The sequence below is a fragment of the Perognathus longimembris genome, chromosome 16, assembly GCF_023159225.1.
Source record: "Perognathus longimembris pacificus isolate PPM17 chromosome 16, ASM2315922v1, whole genome shotgun sequence".
In the NCBI taxonomy this organism is placed as follows: domain Eukaryota; kingdom Metazoa; phylum Chordata; class Mammalia; order Rodentia; family Heteromyidae; genus Perognathus; species Perognathus longimembris.
This window is the reverse complement of record NC_063176.1, coordinates 48,942,175-48,954,170: the sequence shown is the minus strand read 5'-3', so window position 1 is coordinate 48,954,170 and position 11,996 is coordinate 48,942,175. Positions and strand designations below refer to the sequence as shown.

The 11,996-nt window shown below is 35.5% G+C and overlaps 1 protein-coding gene across 4 annotated transcripts in view; it reads left to right on the top strand.

Moving 5' to 3' along the window:
- Positions 1-11,996, top strand: part of Slit2 (slit guidance ligand 2) — a 298,280-nt gene that overhangs the window by 258,207 nt on the left and 28,077 nt on the right. The gene's annotated exons all lie outside the window — the stretch shown is intronic.

The following is an 11,996-nucleotide window of genomic DNA, read 5'->3' as shown; positions in this document are numbered from 1 at the left end:
TAAGAGTGTCAGTCTTTCCTGCTGGGCTGGCAAGAACCACAATCCTCAGCTCACAGTCCTGAGCCACAAGCCCCTGGCCAGTTTGCATATACTACAATGCATGATTGAGAGTACCTAGAGTGTCTTGATTGTGTGGGTGGCTAGGATTAATTGCTCTAAGCATTAAAGATAAACACAAATCTGTATAAACAATTTTCCCAAAGACTTATTCAGAAAATCAATTTTTTATGAAATATTGAAAAACTGCATTTTACAAAATACCCCTCTTAGTGGGAAAGTATCCTTTGCACTATGGCAATAACAAGATGGGTTTTCAAAACCCAGATCTAGTAGAGTGCTTCTGAAACTGCCATTTCCATAATACAATTTTATTTCTACCAGTAGAGCACTAGATTCTACATAAAGTTATATCATATTAGGCTTCTAGAAGAAATTTGGATATTTTTGATGACTATTTTGTTACATAACAGTGCTTAGTGGGCAGGGTTTGAGCATTCTTTGATACTTTGCATTAGCAAAGTTTAGTAAGTGTATTGAACATACACACTTGTTCTAAATTGGCTAGAAAGAGTTTAGTAGCTTCATAGCTTTGAATTTCCACCAAGACAATGTGGGTCATAACTCAGTTTTTGCCATTAACTTTTGGACACAGATTATGAAGCCTTTACAGTTTCCATGGCTGGGCTAATTTAAATGTATTCAAGAAGCCTGATTTTGGTACTTAGTACCATCTTAGGATAGATTAGCTCCTTATGTCTATCATTGCTCAGATCATTATAGAAAGGGCTTAGAAGCCCAGTTAATTATAGAGGCTTCTATAAGACAATCTGCTCCAATTTCACCAGAAAATTGGACCTAATTCTTATGAACATAATTTTATATCCCATGCTATCCTGCGCACAGAAACCAGGAATCTCTGTATGATTCTTATTTGATGAAACCTAGATTTAGAAGCTGTATTCAGGTTTCAATGATGATAATTCAAATAACATGGCAGGAACTTCCAAGTTGTTTTGAGCAGCTCCCATGTTTGGGCTGTATAATTTTTATTCCTTATTCTTATCTTTTGAGTCTTTGTCTTACAACTCACCCTTTCATGAGCTCCTGGCCACCTTGTATTCTGGGAACATATAGTGCTATTCTGGGTGATTCAGTTCACTTAACTTACACTGAGGAGTCTCAGCAACCCTTCCTTCTCCCAGAGCTGTCATATTTTTGGCCTTAAAACAGTAGAGTAACCCAAAATTTAGTAAGACCACTTAGCAAAATGTGAAGTTTATATATAAAAAAGAAAAAAAAAAGATGTCATGCAAGAACCTACCATCACTCCCCGTTAAGAGCCATTTGGCTCTGAACAAGATCAAGAGTCAATCTTTTACAAATATGAGTTTGCCTTAACTTGGGCAAAGGATCTTGGCAAATCTTAGACCAAAAGAAAGGGCATGGGTGCAGGACCTGGAGATCACGAGTTTGGCAAAGAATAACTTTGGATTGGTTTTGGGAACAATGAAGGATTTCACAATTAGACAACAGAGAAGATTCCCCACTGGAGCACATTTATAACTTATCTTTGCACTGTAGTATTTTCTGCCTGTGCAAAATGAGTTTCATTACCAAATACCATCCACAGATTTCAAAACCAGTGGCATATAAATGACCTTTAATTATAGAATTATAGGTAAGAAAAAAATCCTCACTGGAGTTTTGTATTCTGCTTAATATGCCCAGAGTTAGGGAAGACTTTTGTTATAATGTGATTCTATCGTTTAAAATTTAAGTTTGGAATCTGATTAAAGAGCCTGCGATCTAGGACTGGAACCTGGCTGTAATCAGTGACTATAAAAATGTTGCCACTGTATAAAACTCAGTCAAGTCACAAGTTTTCTTTTTCCTTTGAAGATTTACTTTTTTACTTTTTATCCCAAAGGAATACAATGAGGAAGTGAATTCTAATAGGAGCAAATAAAACTTCATAGAAAAAGCTTAGTTAGTATAAGCTAAGTTAGTATAGTGTGCATTTGTCCTTCATGACAAAAGTCAGAATGAGCATAATATTGTCAATACAGAAAATTAAGAGAACTGATGACAATATAATAAAGAAATACTAGCATGATGAACCAGCTACAAATTGGGGCTAGAAAATATTTTAAAACATACACACACCTTTGAGAAATTTATCAAAGTTTATTTAGACCCTAAGTAGCATCACGATATATTAATGATTTATTAAAAAAAGAAAATATTTGGGGTTTTCTTTGCTAAAGAGATTGACAACATAAATAATAATGGCCAATAATATATCTGTTCTGTTATTTAAACTTTATTCTCTCCATCACACTCCACAAAACTTTCCTCTGCTTACTTCACCCACCACCTGCCTTTTTAGTTACGTAATGCATGATCTTCAAGCAAGATTAACTTTTGACAACTTGAATTTGCCATCATATACAAGCGAAATTTCTATGCTAAATATAGGTCAGAAGACTAAGACTTTGGAAAGGATAAATCACTTTTCAAACAAGTAGTTCTGTGGTTTTAATTTAACCTTGAGAGATATTAGGTCTTTGCTTTGTCTGAAAAAGCATGCTAATACCTGTTCTCAAAACCAGGCTAAATTTCCAAAGGTTTTCACTAATCAAGACAAGGTCAAAGTGTATAAGTGAAAATTAAAAGTATTGTCCTCTACAACATTGAAAATATGCCCGAGTGCCTTTTCCCATCTAGTGTTAGGTGAGGTGTTAGATTGACAATTATGTTTTTTCACGTACCCCGAGAAAGCACTGGTCTCCCCTGTCAAGACTACATAAGTATGTATCCACAAAGGACAATGAATAAACCTATGCAAATGGGCCCCAATGTATTCCTTCATGTTACCTAATGAGCTTATGTTAATATAGCAATGAAACTTTCACTTTCTTACCAAGTGGGCATAGAAAGCTTTACAATATACTTTGTGAAACACATTCAGAGCACTTTGATTTTTTTTTTTTTTGTGTGCCACTCTTTTTGTTTTCCGAATCTCTTAGGTGCATGCACAAACCTTTCAGTGTCCATCTTAAAACTCTGAGGTAGCGGGTGCTTCCAGCACCTGGATTAGATGCAGACATCTAGCCCCTGTAATGGCATTACCTCTGGCCTCATTTTTCTCCATGTTTGTGTGTTTGGCCCTGCTGTAGGTAAGAAATGTAAGCCTGGCTTCATTTTGCTTTCTCACCCTGGCTTCTCTGTCCTTAATGCTGCACTTTGCCTTCCCGTGCTCTACTGTTGTATTGCAATGTAAAAAGTCTTTTGTCTCTTCTGTCTTTGTCGCTGCCAGCTGCTAATCTGAATGAGGTGGAAAAAGGTTAGTTGCCTTTTAAGTCTACTATGATTTTTCGCTTCACTTTTCTTCTTTCCTTTAAAGCTCCATAGGTTTTACCGTGTGTACCTGGTAATAAATGTTGACAAAATATGAAATCAGAAAGCAATATGTTAAGTCATTTGTTCAGCTCTTTGATATATGTCTAGCTATGTCAGACACCATAAGCACGGCTCTGAAATGCACTTTATCAATTTCAAGAAACTTATGGCAGCAACCTTCACTTGGGAAAAGAGGTTGCTAAAAATAGAAACTAACATTTTTCTATTTTCTACTTGTCTGTATCCTTTATTTTTTGTCCCTTTATATTTTATTTACCATAAACACTAAGCACAGCAAATGGAAAAAGGCTCAATAATTTGATATAAAGCTGAACACTTGCGATTGTTCTAGCCCCTCCCTCACTCCAATTCATCATGCTTTTACTTTTTTAAGGTATCATGCTTATGTATTTTAAAAAAAAATAAAAACCACAGGTCATTTATTGTACTAGATCGGCAATAGACAGAAAAAAGAAACTTTAAGTAACATGGGTTTTCCCTTAGTTTAAACTGATAATCTTAGCAAAAGTAAACATGAAAAAGATTTGAATTTAGATGCATTTATTAAATCATTTTTACAAGATACACAAAGGACTAGGAAGAGCTAAGTTGTAGAGGGTTTGCCTAACACTGGATAAAATCCCCAGCATTTCAAAGTAATGGAAATATAATATTACTGAGCCCAAGAAAATGGCTTAGCAAATGATACATTTATATTGTAGAATTTCATGAGTTAGGAAGGCAATCTTAAAATTTTCAAATGGATTTTTAATGACTCAGGTTGCTAGTAGGCTTCAAATACCAAGTTCAGGAGCAGTGTCCTAAATCACAGTATGTACTTGTGTGGATAGTTCCGGATGTGGATGAGAACACACATAATTAAAAGGCTAATGGATGAATACACAAGAAGTCCTCTGCCTGTCTTCTGTTGTATTGGCTGGGTGATTTCCCAGGTGCCCACTTAGTCATACTGTGTGCAGACTGAAGTAAAAAAAAAAAAAAAAACTGAAAAGGAATGGCTTCCTATTTTAAGATGTAAAAAGATACTCTTTTTTTTTCTCAGTGAATGTGCTAATACTTTCTTGGTCAAGTGTCATCTTTCCTTATACAAATACTACAACTGATGGTCTAGGTAGGGCAGGATGTCTAACAGCTGAATATATTTCACAAGCACAATCTCACTGATTCTGTCCTTAAAGAGTAGGACATACACTCTCAAGAGCAAGAATGGCAGCACAGCAGAGTTTAAAATCACTGCAGAGCTTCCCACATTGACTCAGTGCACTGCATGGCAGGTTTGTGAAAGTTGTCCAGAAGTTCTAAAGACTGGCTACTCAGGAATTTGGTTTTAAAATGATTCAAACCTTTCTCTATATTCTTAACCCAAAGAGTATTAGAAATAGAATCAGCATGCCTCCATATTACCTAGGATAACTTTCATAAGTAAAAAGGACCTTTGTACTTGGCTGACACTTGCTTCACCTCCCAGAACTCTACCTGTGAGCAGCAGAATAGTGAGCAGGTATATTTACAAAGGAAACCTAAGGCAAGCACCGCAGGCCACTCCTTCCTTTTAGATAAGGGACAGATGGAAACCAGTCTGCAGGTGACCTCGAGGCATGCATTGCAAATTGGATGCCTCTTGCTAGAACCAGTCTCTTCCTACTGGCTGCTACCTTTCAGGCTTGGCTTCTTTCTCTCTTGTGCAATGACTAATTATCTCTACCTCACAAGCTTTTCTTCGGCCTCCCTTGCTTTTGGTTCAGCTTGCTGTACATAATATTCCTTATGTATGTTTGAGAAAAAGAAAGCTGTGACCACAATATTCAAATGCAGAAAAGTAGTCTGTTTTACTTAACACATGAGAAAAGGAAAAAAACAAAGCATTAAAATCAATACCTGTACAATGAATGTTGGCTTCTGTCACAGAGAGCAAGTAATAATTTGTTGGGACTACAAAGAGAAGCTCAGATTTCTCTCCCTGGCACCAGTATTGACTCCACTGAGACCTTTCTTATTTTCAGTGTATTTTCTCCAGGGAAGGGAAGAGAAGGGAAGGGAAGGGAAAAGGGAAAGAAAAAAAGAATGTATAAGGAAAACTAAAGTGTGGACTACCTATACTTCAGAAACATGGTAGGCAACCCTGTCTGTCAATCTTAAATTTCACATCAATAATTCCACTATGATTTGAATTATTTGATGCCACACCCGCAGGGGCATAAGAATTTCTATAGAAATTTGGATACAAGTTCTGAGGGAAATGATGACTTCTCCCATCCTTTTCACAGCTGTCTCTTTATAAATTACTATTTTTAACTTCACTCAATCTGCTAGTGTCAAATAGCTTTTATTTATGGAGAGGTGTTGGTTTCTCTTGATACCCTTATTCTATTTTGAAGGATAAGGACATAGTGAAAGCTAAAGAAGGATAAGGACATAGTGAAAGCTTAAAGAACTCTCGACTATATTTTATAGGATTCTGCATATTTGTAGATTTTTCATGATCTCTTCGTAACAGTGACTCCTGTTAATCTGTATCCAAATGGGGTTGAGTTTGTATATCAAAGTCAACATAGCTGTGGATATACTTGAGATTCTCAAATAAGAAAACCTAAGGTTCTTCCACTGGGGAATATACATTGGCAGCCTACCAATATCATGTGGACAGCATTCATCTTCAAAACCTTGCAAAGGTTTTTGCAAATGCATTGGAATCTCAGAAAACATTTTAAAGGAACTGTTTGCTTTCATTAGTTGGCTGTCATTACCCACTGAGCAGAGAATAACAATTTGGTTTAACCAAACTTATTCAGTCTAACTTGGATTTATGTATTTAGAACACTGAGTCAAATATTTGCTGGGCTTTTCAGTAGCTGTTGAAATTGGCTATAATATTTAACCTCAGAGTTCAAAGGAGGAAATACTGAAAACTATCTCCTTTCCTTAGTCTGTTTATTTGGAGAGGTAAGTTTTTCCATTCAAAAATGCATGAGGTGTTTACTGAGAAAATACCTTATGCGGGACACCAGGCTAATTGTTGAAAATGATATAAAAATCCATAAAACATTTTTCCCCTGTGCAGTAGGCAAACTCTTTAGTTTTAGTTTTCAACAACAAGTTCAAATCAGGTCAAATGCTTACCAGGGCAAAGCCATTACTTTTCCATTTTAAGTACATTAACAACATAAAACGCAGACTTTATTTGCTTTCACATAATGAGAAACACTCTTTCACAATATGAACAGTGATCAGACTGTCTAGCAATCAAGCATGAGGGAGCAACTAATTTCATCTTATTTATCAGATGAAAATTAACACTAAATGTGTTCTCTCTTCCTTTAATATCCACACTATATCACATTCTTCCAAATTTTCTTTTCTAAATTGAATTATGATTGCCTTTATCTCATGGGATGCCTTTATAGCAATGTCCCAAACATCCACATGTCACATTTTGCACACATTTCCCTATGTCGCTATTGGAGGCTTGTATATCTCCAAAAATTCACAGTCCCTCAGAACTACTTCTCTCCCTATTTTTCTACACTAATGACTGGATGTTATTAACTTTTTAAAAGTGAGTCTAGTTAATCATAGATCATAGTTTGAAGATCAGATGCCTAGTGCTATCTAGGAGAACATCAGTGTAGTGAATATGTATAAAAATAAAGAAGCAGATTATTAAAATAAATCTTCAAAAACTTTGTTCTTTCAGAAAATTACATCACAGAAACATGCAAATCCTAAGCCATCCTTTCCTTGTTGATGAATATAAAATTAATTATTGTGTTTGCCATTAGTAAATATGGTAATATGCAGACTGGGCACTCATTAATGCCACATTGTTCATGTATTCTGTTTCCTGAGATTGTAAACTAACATACATTATGTAAAATAGAAGTACCCAAGTTCAGCTGAAGAGAAGAAAACACAAATTCAGTGGGCCCTCCATATCTATGGGTTCTTCATGTGTGAATTTAGCCAATGAGGATCAAAACTATATGGGGAAAGTTGCTGATGGTTTTTTTTTCTTATCAGCATTGCCTGCATCATACAATATGACAATTATTCCATGCCACTTATATCATGTTAGACACTGTGAGAGATCTACAGATGATTTAAAGTGCATGAAAAAATGTACACAGATTAGAAGCAAACTCTAGTCGAGTTTACACAAGGGACCTGAGTATTTATTGGTAGTTCCTGGAACCACTGTCCCTGAGATACTTAAGAGATGGTTTTGTTTCTTTTACATGGAACAAATTGAAATTGTGTAATTTTTATGGGACTTGGATTCTTTTTTAATTTGCTGTAAAACAAAAACAAAACAAAACACTCTAGTTATCTTACACTCTCTCAAACAGGCCTTCTTTTATGTGCTGAGATATACTCTCTTGATTCCTGGCCTCATTCTCTCCTTTTCCTTCTGTGATGATCATTGTTTGTCAGGATATATTGTAGGACTACCTGGGAGTCAATATCTAGTCCAGCCTGCGAGAGTATTCCTTAGTCCAGGCCCTGAGAACACAAATCCGTTACTGCTTTCACTTATTTTGTCCCTTCCTTTTATTGTCTTTCATCCTGTTTGGGTCCTTTGTTAGCCTTTGAAAAGCATTTCCGCACCAGGTATTCAGGCACCAGTCTCAATGTTCCCTCATGGAAGTTCACACTATAAGGTCAGTACCAGCAAAGAGCTAGACTTAACCTTTCTCACAGAAAAATGCCTTTGTTCGGGACATTTAGTACCTTGTCTTTAGAAAGTTCTACTTATCATGGGTTATTTACTCTGTTATTTTATGAGGTAATAACTAGGACCCCATCTTATCTATGGTTCTGTCTCCAAAACACCATTAAGCAACACACACATATATACGGATCATTCTTTAACATCACACACACACACACACACACACACACACACACACACACACAAAGCTACTAGCATGAAAAAATTTAATTTGTGTACCGAGTCAGAAGTTGAACCACAAAGGCTGGTTATACAGGATGTCCCATTATTGCTTTGTCATTTGGAGATTCTAAAGCTCAAAGACAGATAAAAAATAGATCAAGTTTCTAAGACTCTGGTGTGAGGAAACCCAAATCGTGGTTTGTCTAGACCCATCTCTTGAACGGGTCTATTTAATCTGCACTCATGCACATTACCCTAAACCAAGTCAAGAGTGCTGGCATCATTTCTCCTGAAAGCTAAACTTGGAAGGAGCAGTGTACAGGAGAATTAATCATAATCCTGACTATGAGAAGTGGAATGAAGACTATTTTCTTCTTTCCTTGTATATCTTGCAGATAGTTTCTCAAGAAAGGCTATAGCAATTGACATTATCACAGGCCACAGACCATCAGAAAAAAACAAAAATACAGTTTGTCCTTTTATTTTCCATCATTTTAAACTTACTTGGCATTATCTCCGACTACATGTATAGAAAATGTATGCCCTCTTTATATAAGAAGGCTAGGGACATTTTCCATTGTAGTAATATCTTAGTTCACTTTACCTCTCTTCCTATTTAAAAGCCCACATTTCAGTATTTGAATAGTAAACTAATATCATTAGGAAATAATACTAAGGAAAATGGACAAAACAACCCAATGGAAACATTTATTCTAATATTCAATTAGGGACAATTTAAAGTAACATTTAAAGTGAAAAGCATAAACTGTGGTACTATTCATGAAAATGGTTTAAGTAAAAATTGAAGAGAAAAATATTTAAAGGCATAAATGAAACCTAAGTTGAATTAGGTAAAATGGAGTTCTTTACTCTGAATAGCATCTTCAATAACCACTAGTTGATTGTACTGCTCTGTCATACATAATCTAGGTAAATACAAAAGCAAATATGTCTAGGCTTGTGCTTTCAATTCTCGTATAAAGAAAGAATATGATAAACTTCAATAACAGAAAATGAATATGTACCTTTGCATCTCTATGTTCTTAGCTTATGTGCATGTCATGAATATTAGATGGCTGGATATGTTTAAAAATGTCAGGCACGCAGTAGTAAAAAGTATATAAATGTTTATGGAGTAAATATACAATACATGCACAAAAGAAGCACAAGTCTAGATAAGAAAAAATCAGCAACAGCAATATCAAAGTTATTAAAGCCCAAGAGTAAACTGTTAATCCAGCATGAATTGAAAATGAATTCATAAATCTGAGAATAAACTCAAGATGAGAGTATAAGGTGCAATATTAGGTTTTAAACATGCCTTAGGCAGTAATGGGATTCAGAATATAATCTTGTAATACTTTTTTAGAATTACACTGTTCAGTGATGATTTTAAAATAGAGTTCAGTCATTTTTTAAGTAGCTAACCAATCTTCTCAGGGTCTGGTATAGAGCTTCAGTGATGACAGAGAGTGCTCTTAGGCTGTTCTCTAGAGATAAGCATATACTTAAAAATGATGTAGCTATTCACCTTCAAATCGGCATGCTTACTTGAAAGATATTGAGGTATCGCTTTAGAAATTTGTTCATCCAGCAGTTTCTACTCTAGAATTGTCTCCCTTCTCATTTCTTTCTTATCAAATCCATGGAGAAGTTCCTTCTGGAGAAGGGTTCTGATTGTTTGTTTTCTCTTAAGAGACTAAATTCACTGGAGCTTAGACTTCCTACCGGTACACTGGAAGTTGGTTAAAGGTACAATCATTTACCACAGTTGTCTGACATCTAGTAGAGTACTTCATGGCAAATCTTTGTGAACTGTGGTTTATATTGGCTTTATTGGACTGGATTGGGTAAAAGTGAATGGAAAAATAAGACATTTCATTTTTATTATCATTTGAAACAGTTCATTTAGGACTAAGTTGAAAGTGCATAGAATGATATTTGTTACTTATCTCCAAAGGTCCCTCTCTTAGCATGAAATTCTCTATTCTTGGTCTTAGAGTACTTTCTACCAACCTAATCTCAACTATATAGATTAGAGTAGAAAGTGCCTTCATCATGTTAGAAACCTCATTAAGACATCTAACTTAAAGTAATGCTAATTGAACTTGTAATTTTTTAAGCCTGTTTAAATATAGCTCACCAAGTATAAACACTTTTTATCATAGATTTAGAGGCATGGAAAATCTTATAGAAGGAATGTAATGAGATTCTCTGAGCAATAAATTCATTTTAGGAGATAACAAGGGTAGATTGATATAATAACTGAGTACATTTATAGACTTGCAATATAGAAAAGGTCCTTAATATCTAAACAAGGATATTTAATTGGCAGCTATTTAACTAATTACTAGTACTCTCACTTTGGAAGGATAGTCTTATAACTAAAGCATATTCACTAAACTCCTGATTATTTTTAAGCCAGTTCTCCTAATTCCACACTTTGAAGAAGTGCAGGTTCAAGTTGTTTCTTAGAAAAGAACAGCTACCTTGGCACATTTCACTTTGTATATATATATTTTTTTAAATAAAACAAGTTAAAATTAATTTAATAGGAAAGGAGAAAATAACTTTATAAACTATGTCCTTCCTGTCATCTTAATAACTTAATGATTGGGAAAATCTTCTCTGAAAATTATACCTATTTTCTCTCTCTCTCTCTCTCTCTCTCTCTCTCCCTTTCTCCTCCCAAATATCTGTCTATCTCTCTATCTAACCATACCTTAAATAGTGATGTGTTACTTGCATTGAACGAAATGTCTGAAGAGATTATCAGGCACATAATTCAACACAGCAGCCTGGAATCTATATGGTTATGTTCTTAATTTTTGTCCATCAAATTTGTACATTATAAAAATTGTTATGTAGTTAACATCTTTAGAAACAGCACTATGAATGCAGCTATGAAGTATCATGTATTGATGCCTAGGAGAGAAACAAAGTAACTTTCTCTAAAACCTTAGAGATTATAAAGAGTTAGGATTTTTCCTCAAACCTTAAACTACAAAAGAATAAGCCAGAAGTAAAGGAGTATATATCAAAAAAAACTTCCATTTTTGTCTCTCAAGCTCACAAAAGCAGACACCAGAGACCTACGACCTCAGCAAGACAGACTAACCCAACCCTTTGGAGATGAGTGGCCAGAGGCAGGTGTGAGGGAAGCCAGAAGATTCTGGAAAGTGGGTGGGTGGGGGTCGCAAATGTGGATTGCTGTCATTTGAGTGAGATTTCTTCTTCAGAATATTCACTAGCTATAGATAGATAGATAGATAGATGGATAGATAGATAGATAGATAGATAGATAGATAGATAGATAGATAGATAGATAGATTCTTCAATTTGATGCAGTATCTCACTAACCACCCCAAGTTAAGTCAATCAGTCAGCAAAAATGAGAAGAATTCTGGTTGCCCTTTTCTAATTACAGTAGTGTATTCTAAAGAAGCTCATGTTTGAGCTACACACACCAGGATAGTGTGTTGTAGCAAGCCACAACCAAGATTGAACATGGGATCTGCTGGTTGGTGGGGACAGGGTTGTTTTAGTTTTCTTCACAGTCTGTTTTGGGCTGTATTTTGTGCGTGGGTCCTGCTTTGTTTCGTTCATGAATGGTGCTCAGGTCTAGGACTCTTGGCACCCATGGCTGGAGGGCTGTTGGCTTTTCCTGTCTGAGCTAACACTGTCGGCC